The sequence below is a fragment of the Nicotiana tomentosiformis genome, chromosome 10, assembly GCF_000390325.3.
Source record: "Nicotiana tomentosiformis chromosome 10, ASM39032v3, whole genome shotgun sequence".
In the NCBI taxonomy this organism is placed as follows: domain Eukaryota; kingdom Viridiplantae; phylum Streptophyta; class Magnoliopsida; order Solanales; family Solanaceae; genus Nicotiana; species Nicotiana tomentosiformis.
The window spans coordinates 40,008,869-40,017,298 of record NC_090821.1 but is presented as its reverse complement, the minus strand read 5'-3'; positions in this window follow the sequence as shown (position 1 = coordinate 40,017,298).

The following is an 8,430-nucleotide window of genomic DNA, read 5'->3' as shown; positions in this document are numbered from 1 at the left end:
TCTTCTATACCCATTATGAGTAGCTAGATTTCTAACTAGGGTTGTGACCCAACCCTAGTGTGTGAACCTAATGGGTGTTTGACTTATGGATTGTTTATGGTTGGGTGTTTATTATTTAGCCTTGTTCTTGCCTTTAATTGTAGAACTAATGATTGCAAATATTAGTTTATGCCTATTTGACTTGGTCTCTACTTGAGAAAGAGAGATTTGGTCTAGGAATACTTGGCTAACGGGAATTTGGGATAATATCAAGATATTGATAGTCTCAATTAAAGGGTTGAACCTAGAGATAGTAAAACCCGACTTGAGCATTTTATCTACTGTTTTGTTCGATACCTATTTGGACTTGAGAAAGTCAAATTGGGAAAAATCACTCTCTTACTGAGAGGTATTGAGTGGGTATTTGAGTGTTGATTGCTATAATACACCCCGACCAACAAAACAAGATTTAAACTTTACAACCCGTTAGGCAAACACCTAGGTGAAGGTCATACCCCTAAGACTTTTTATATATTTGAAAACCATCCAAAAACAATATTCTCTAGTGTTATATATTTGGAATTGTAATCCTTGACATAATTTTAGAAGTAAAAACAAAACCATATTTGTGGAAGTGCAACCACGATACTTCACGTGCTTTATCCAAATATATACCACTAATCCCATCTCAGCTCCTCGTGGATTCGATCCCAACTCTTTGTTGGGTATTATTATTGCAATCGACCATTTCACAACCTCGAATAGAGGTGTGACTTGGACGAGATCAATTTTTGGCGCCGTTGCCGGGGAGCTAAAAAAGGATTTAGCTATATATTTGGTTTTGTGTGTGAATTGTCTTCTTTTCCTTCCGTGTTACTAATCCTTTTGGTGAAACAATTGTAGGTGAAACAATGGCTCTCAACAATAATGATCCTCTCGGAAACATGACTTTGGGGGATGTAGATGTGGAAGATGACCAAGTTGAAGAGGTTCCTCTTGAACCTCAAGGAAATAGACGAGGCTGATCGCCTCAAGACAACATTCCCGTTCCACCCCCACCTCCACCAAGAGAGGCTCCACACCGGGTGTTGCCGAATGAAGGGTATGCAAGTGCCATAGTCCCTCCCCGCATTAGGGCGGAAAACTTTCAAAACACAAATGTTATGCTCACATTGCTAGAGCAACGGGGATTCTTCACTAGGGCTCCGAATCAAAATGTGTACAAACACTTGAAGGGGTTTGTGGACACTTGTTGGGGGAGTAAACAGACAAATGTCTCCAAGGATGGTGTAAGTTTGAGGCTATTTCCATTCTCTATATGGGGGAAAGCCTTGGATTGGTTAGAAAGGTTGCCAAACCATTCCATCCATACATGGGATGAATTGGCGGAGAAATGTATTTCTAAGCTCTTTTCTCCCGGGCATATGGCTACTCTTAGAGATGAGATTCTAACATTCAAACAAGAACCCATGAGCCGTTGTATGAAATATGGGAGAGGTACCAAACTATGGTGAAAGAGTGCCCGAACAATGACATGACAGAGGTTATGATTCAACAAACTATCTACAGGGGGATCAATACTACTTATCAATGTGTGGTCAACCAACTTGCTGGTGAAACTTTCATGACAACGCCATATGCGGAAGCTTGTGAGATCTTAGATGAAATGGTGGATAATTCATCGTCATGGAAAAGTAGAGCAAATGTTCCTCAAGGTGATCCAAACGTGATTCACCTACATAAAGAATTGCATGATCATGGGCAAGCAATTGCCGAGTTGACCACCACAATGAATCAATTAGCCAAGGCTCAACTTCAATAAGTGTAAGGTCCTAAGCAAGTCATTGCAATGGAGGGAGTTAATACGATGGTAAACAAGATAAGTCAAAAGGGTCCTCAAGTGCAAAACCGTGCATAAGATTATGTGCAAGAAGATAGTGGGCTTGATCACGATGAACCTTACAATGAACAAGAGGAGGAAGTACAATATCTAAACAACTTCCAAGGGCAAAGAAACAACTCTCAAGGCCCGAATCAACAATAATGTCTACCTCATGGTAATTAAGGTAATTGGAATGGTGGTAGCAACCAAGGGAATTGGAACAATAAATACAATCAAGGAAATTGGAATGGTCAAAATAGCCAAGGCAATTGGAGTGGAAATAGTCAAGGATATTGGGGGAGCAACAACCAAGGGGGATGGAAAAATAACCAAGGAAATCGGGGGTCGATCTTTCAAAGGCCCCCAATGTATCAACAACCGAGCAACCCGCCTCCTTATATTTCCCATGGTCCAAGATCTTCTAACAGTGAGATGGGATGAATTGAGAACAAGTTCAAACAAATGATAGAGAAGAATGCCGACTCCGATGCCCAACTAGCCTCACACAACACTTCAATTCGCAATTTGGAAGTTCAATTGGGGCAAATCTCGTAAGCTTTAAACACTCGTCATATGGGGGCTCTACCAAGTGATATGGTGGTGAACACAAAGGGTGGAAACAACACGGGACATGCCATGGCCATTATTACAAGGAGTGGGAAAGGTGGGGATGCATCCACCTCAAGTCAAAGAAAAATTATGGATGATGAGCAAGTGGTACAAGAAGATGAGATCCCGAACAATGTGGTGCAAGCAAATGATGAAGTAAAAATTGATATTGATGACAATGTGGAGGAGACTCAAGAAGAAGTGAGCTCGTATAGGGAGCACATTGTTGAAATACCGGAATAGGTAGTGCCAAAGGCTAAGGCACCAATGCCAATGCCTCCTCCTCCATATCCTCAAAGGCTTTCCAAGCAAAATGGCGAGAACCAATTCAAAAGGTTCATTGACATGATTAAGAGTATATCTATTAATGTGCCATTGGTTGAGGCTTTGGAGCAAATGCCCGATTATGAAAAGTTCATGAAGGACTTGGTGACAATGAAGCGGTCGATGAATTGTGAAACTATAAAGATAACTCATCAAGTGAGTGCAATTGTGCGTTCAATGGATCCTAAATTGGAAGATCTCGGTGCTTTCACGATCCCTTGTACCATTGGAAGTGCCGACTATGCTAAAGCTCTTTGTGATCTTGGGGCAAGTATCAATTTGATGCCTTATTCGGTTTTCAAGACTTTGGGAATTGGGCAACCAAGACCCATATCTATGATATTACAAATGGCGGATCGTACCATGAAGAGACCGTTGGGTATAATTGATGATGTGTTGGTTCGTGTTGATAAATTCATTCTCCCGACGGATTTTGTTATTCTTGATTGTGAAGTGGACTATGAGGTACCGATTATTATTGGTAGACCTTTCCTTGCTACGAGAAAGGCTCTTGTTGATGTGGAAGCCGGTGAACTCACTTTTCGAGTGGGTGATGAAAAGGCAGTGTTTCACGTGTGCAAATCTATGAGGAAACCGAATAGAAATGAAGTATGTTTGTTCATGGACTTGGTGACCGATGTTGTTATTGATGATACATATGCCACTATTAATGTGGGTGACATGTTGGAGGCCGTTTTGCTAAATTTTGATGAGGAGGAAATGGATGGCTTCATGGAATGAGTAAATTATTTGCAAGGGATAGGGTCATACAATTATGCACCTCGGAAACTTTTCTTGGATCTCAAAAATAGGAAAACTCCTCCTACAAAGCCTTAAATTAAAGAGCCTCTTATCTTGGAGTTGAAGCCATTGCCTCCACATCTCAGGTATGAATTGCTTGGCCCTTGTTCTACTTTACCGGTTATTCTTTCCTCTTGTTTGACTAACGTGCATGTAGACTCCACATTGGCGGTGCTACAAAAGAGGAATAAAGCTATTGGATGGACATTGGAGGATATTCGGGGTATAAGCCCAGCATTTTGCATGCACAAGATTAATTTGGAGGAAGATTCCAAACCCTCCATTGAACATCAAAGGAGGCTAAATAAAGCAATGCAAGAGGTGGTCAAAAAGGAGATCATAAAGTGGTTAGATGCAGGGGTTGTTTACCCCATTTTTGATAGTTCGTAGACCTTTCCGGTGCAATGTGTCCCAAAGAAAGAGGGCATGAAGGTGGTTACCAATGACAAGAACGAGTTGATTCCTACAAGAACGAATTGACTAGGTGGAGAGTGTGTATGGACTATCGCAAGCTCAACAAAGTCACAAGGAAGAATCATTTCCCACTTCCCTTCATAGATCAAATGATTGATAGGTTGGTCGGTCGTGCTTTCTATTGTTTCCTTGATGGGTATTCCGGCTACAATCAAATTCTTGTTGCTCCGGAGGATCAAGAGAAGACTACTTTCACATGTCCCTATGGTACTTTCGTATTCTCACGGAAGCCATTTGGGTTATGCAATGCACCGGCGACTTTTCAAAAGTGTATGATGGTTATCTTCACGGACATTTTGGAGGATTTCCTTGAAGTCTTCATGGATGACTTTTCGGTGGTCGGGAATTCTTTCGATGATTTCTTGAAACATTTGGATAAGGTCTTGGCAAGATGTGAAGAGACGAACTTGGTGTGAATTGGGAGAAATATCATTTCATGGTTGAGGAAGGCATTGTCCTTGGACACAAAATTTCAAAGAATGGCATTGAGGTCGACAAGGCGAAAATAGAGGTGATTTCTAAACTTTCACCTCTAACATATGTGAAGGGAGTGAGGAGTTTCTTGGGTCATGTGGGGTTCTACCCGCGTTTCATCAAGGATTTTTCCAAAGTGGTGAACCACTTGTGTAAGCTTTTGGAGAAAGATGCTAAATTCCATTTCAATGAGGATTGCATGAAGGCGTTTGAATTGCTCAAGTTCAAATTGACAACTACTCCTATTATCACCACCCCGAATTAGAGCTTTCCTTTTGAGGTCATGTGTGACGCTAATGATGTGGCAGTCGGAGTAGTTTTGGGGAAACGTGTCAAAAAGATCTTTCATTTGGTCTACTATGCGAGTAAGACTATGAATGATGCCCAAGTCAATTACATTGTGACCGAAAAAGAGCTCATTGCTATTTTTTTTGTTATGGAGAAGTTCTGCCCGTACTTATTGGGTACAAAAGTGATTGTCCATGTGGATCATGCGGCACGTCGGTACCTTATGAGCAAGCAATATTCAAAGGCTCGGTTAATGAGATGGATTTTTTATTGCCAGAGTTCGATCTAGACATCCAAGACCGCAAAGGCACTGAAAACCAAGTGGCGGACCACTTGCCTCGTTTGGAGGAGGAGGAGAGGCCACATGACGGCCTTGAAATCAATAACTCCTTCCCCGATGAGCAACTCTTAGCCATTTCAGTGAAAGAGGTGCCTTGGTTTACAGATCTAGAAAATTATCTTGTGAGTGCTATCATTCCGGTTGAGTTCTCTTCAAATCAAAGGGAGAAACTCATACGGGATTGTCAAGACTATTATAGGGAAGAACCGTACCTTTTCCGGATTTGTACGGATGGAGTGATTAGAAGATGTGTACCGGAGGAGGAACAATGTAAAGTTTTCGGGGCTTGTCATTCTTCGCCATATGGTGGTCATCATGGTAGAGCAAGAACGGCGGCCAAAGTTTTAAGTTGTGGTTTCTATTGGCCCACTCTTTACAAGGATGCAAGTGATCTCGTCAAGCATTGTGATAAATGTCAAAGGGCCGGTGAAATATCAAAGAAAAATGAAACGCCCCTCACGACCATTTTGGAGATTGATATTTTTGATGTGTGGGGTGTTGACTTCATGGGTCCCTTTGTGAGTTCTTGTGGAAACACCTACATCATGGTCGCGGTTGATTGTGTGTCCAAATGGGTTGAGGTCGCTGCTTTACCCAACAACAAAGCGAGAAGTGTGGTGGCATTTTTGAAGAAGAATATTTTCACAAGTTTTGGTACTCCAAGGGCTATCATAAGTGATGGGGGATCATATTTTTGCAACAAAGCTTTTCATACCTTACTCACCAAGTATGGTGGCACTCATAAAGTGACGAATCCCTATCATCCACAAGTAAAGGTTCAAGTGAAAGTCTCCAACTGGGAGATAAAGAGCATTTTGTCCAAAACAGTGAATGCAAACCGGATAGATTGATCCAAGAAACTTGATGATGCTTTATGGGCTTATCTGACTGCTTTCAAAGATTTTATCGGGATGTCTCCATACCGGTTGGTGTTTGGCAAAGCTTGTTGTATTCCGATGGAACTTGAGCACAAGGCCATGTGGGCTTTAAAGAAATTAAATCTTGATTGGGAAGCAGCTTCCACCTTGCAGGTTGTACATTTGAATGAGTGAGATGAATTCTGGTACCATGCATATGTAAGTTCGTCTTTGTACAAAGAAAGAATGAAATGCCTTCATGACAAATACATTCGAAACAAGGAATTGAAGGTGGGTGATCTTGTTTTGTTGTTCAACTCACGATGATGTTCCTCGAAAAGTTGAAATCCAAATGGAGTGGTCCCTTTGAAATTGTGGGTGTGACATCTTTTGGTGCATTGGACTTGAAGAACAAAAGTGATGAGGTATTCCGAGTCAATGGTCACCGGGTGAAGCATTATTTGGAAAAAAGTTGGTGATGGCCACGTGGTGGCAGTGATTCATTTCAAGTGATTAATGGTAATTTTTGTCGTGTCGCGACATTAAATCAGGCGCTTCTTGGGAGGCAACCCATGTTTCTTTTTATTTCTCTTTTTCTTCTTCTTTAGATAGTTCTTGTTTTGTGCTAACTAGATTTGAAGTGTGTTGCAGTAATGAGTGTGCTTCGTAAGAACTGAGCTGAGGAAAAGTGGCTAAGTGTGGACCGCACATTTATTGTGCGGATGGCACAATTTTGAAGGCCACAACAGAAAGGGATCTGCGGCCGCACAACTGGAGATCAGAAATTGCAAAATATCTGAAGTTATGCAGGTCAGAGAAATGGCCAAAGTGAGACCGCACAAGGAAATGTGTGGTCCGCACAAAAATCTGCGTCCGCACTCAAAAATGTGTGGACCGTAGATCATCAAAAGGGTCATTTCTAACATGTAAAGAAGTGCGGACCGCACAAAAAATTGTGCGGCCGCACTCAGCTCTTGAGTCGTTGCCCTAACCGGCCAAAAATAAATAGTTCCTTCTCACCACTGTTCAAAGTTTACGAACTCTAAACATTTGACACTAGGGCAAGCACAATGCACTCAAGTGATTCAAGATCTCACTCTCATTTCATCATCTTTGATTCTTCCTGGCATCACTACATTGCTGGTATGTTTAATTCATCATTAATTATTTTAATTTTATTAATTTTATTCATAATTAGTTTAGTTATTTTTAGGCCTAATATCAAATTCATCCTCATGTGAGCTTAAATTTGTGTAGGTAACTTCCTATTTGCTATTTGGGGTATGGGTAAATTGTGTATCATGTTTAAATTTCTAGTAGCATGTCTAAATTGTGCGTGAAATAGAAACCCTAAGAATTTGCCCGATAAATTATTGAATTGTGCGGTCCGCAGATCAGTAGGCTAGGGCATTTGGTGTAGAATGATTGTGCGGACCGCACTTGAAATTGTGCGGTCCGTAGAAATTCAACCGTGGCCGCAGAAGAGTGTTTTGGGACCGCAGATTAAGCAATTCTCTGTCTTCAGAGAGTTGCCATTTTAGAAGTTTCAATGTGCGGCCGGACCCAAAATTGTGCGGACGACACTTCAATATTGCGGTCGCACTTAACTTGCATACTGTTTGTCTACAACTGTCTGATACTTTGGATTTGAACTATAACCGATTCCTCTTGCTGTGTTTTGCAGACAATGGTTAGATCATGGGGACGAGGTGATACATCCAAAGGGAGAGGTGAACCTTCTAGAGGCAGAGGCAGAGGAAAAAGCACCTTACCCCTCGCCCTACAAAAAGTGATCAGTAAGAAGGCAACAATAGGCCGAGGTAGACAGCCAGAGCCCTCCGAATCAAGTTCATATGCCCCATCTAGGGAAGCATCAGACAGAGACTCAGTGCAAAGGCAGCTTGTTATGCAATCACAGCCACAGCTGCCCCAGGACAGATACCGACTGAGAGAGGAGCTTACCTCTTCTGAGAGTACTTCTGAGGGTTCAGATGATGACAGTCAGGGTTCAAAACCCTCATCTACTCATATCCCCACCGCACCAGTCACATTTGATCATGATGATATTCTGGATGACGGACGAGGAGGTGATACCAGAGTTGCCGGCCTCGAGAGGTCAAAGAAGAAGGAAGTTTGGGAAGATAGGTTCGTGAGCCTGACTGCAACCAACAGGTTCCGAGAGTGGTTGCTGCAGATATTGCTCACACATGAGCGTCGATTTCTTTTGAAAGACATGGATGGGTACAATCCAAATGTGGCAAAACAGTTTCGGGAGAGAAGAGGGTGGACATGGTTCACTAATAGGGTGGTGGATGCCAAGGAGCACTTAGTCCGGGAGTTCTACGCCAATGTAGCGCACATCAACAAGGGGACTAAGGTGACTAAGGTGAGGAAATTGAACG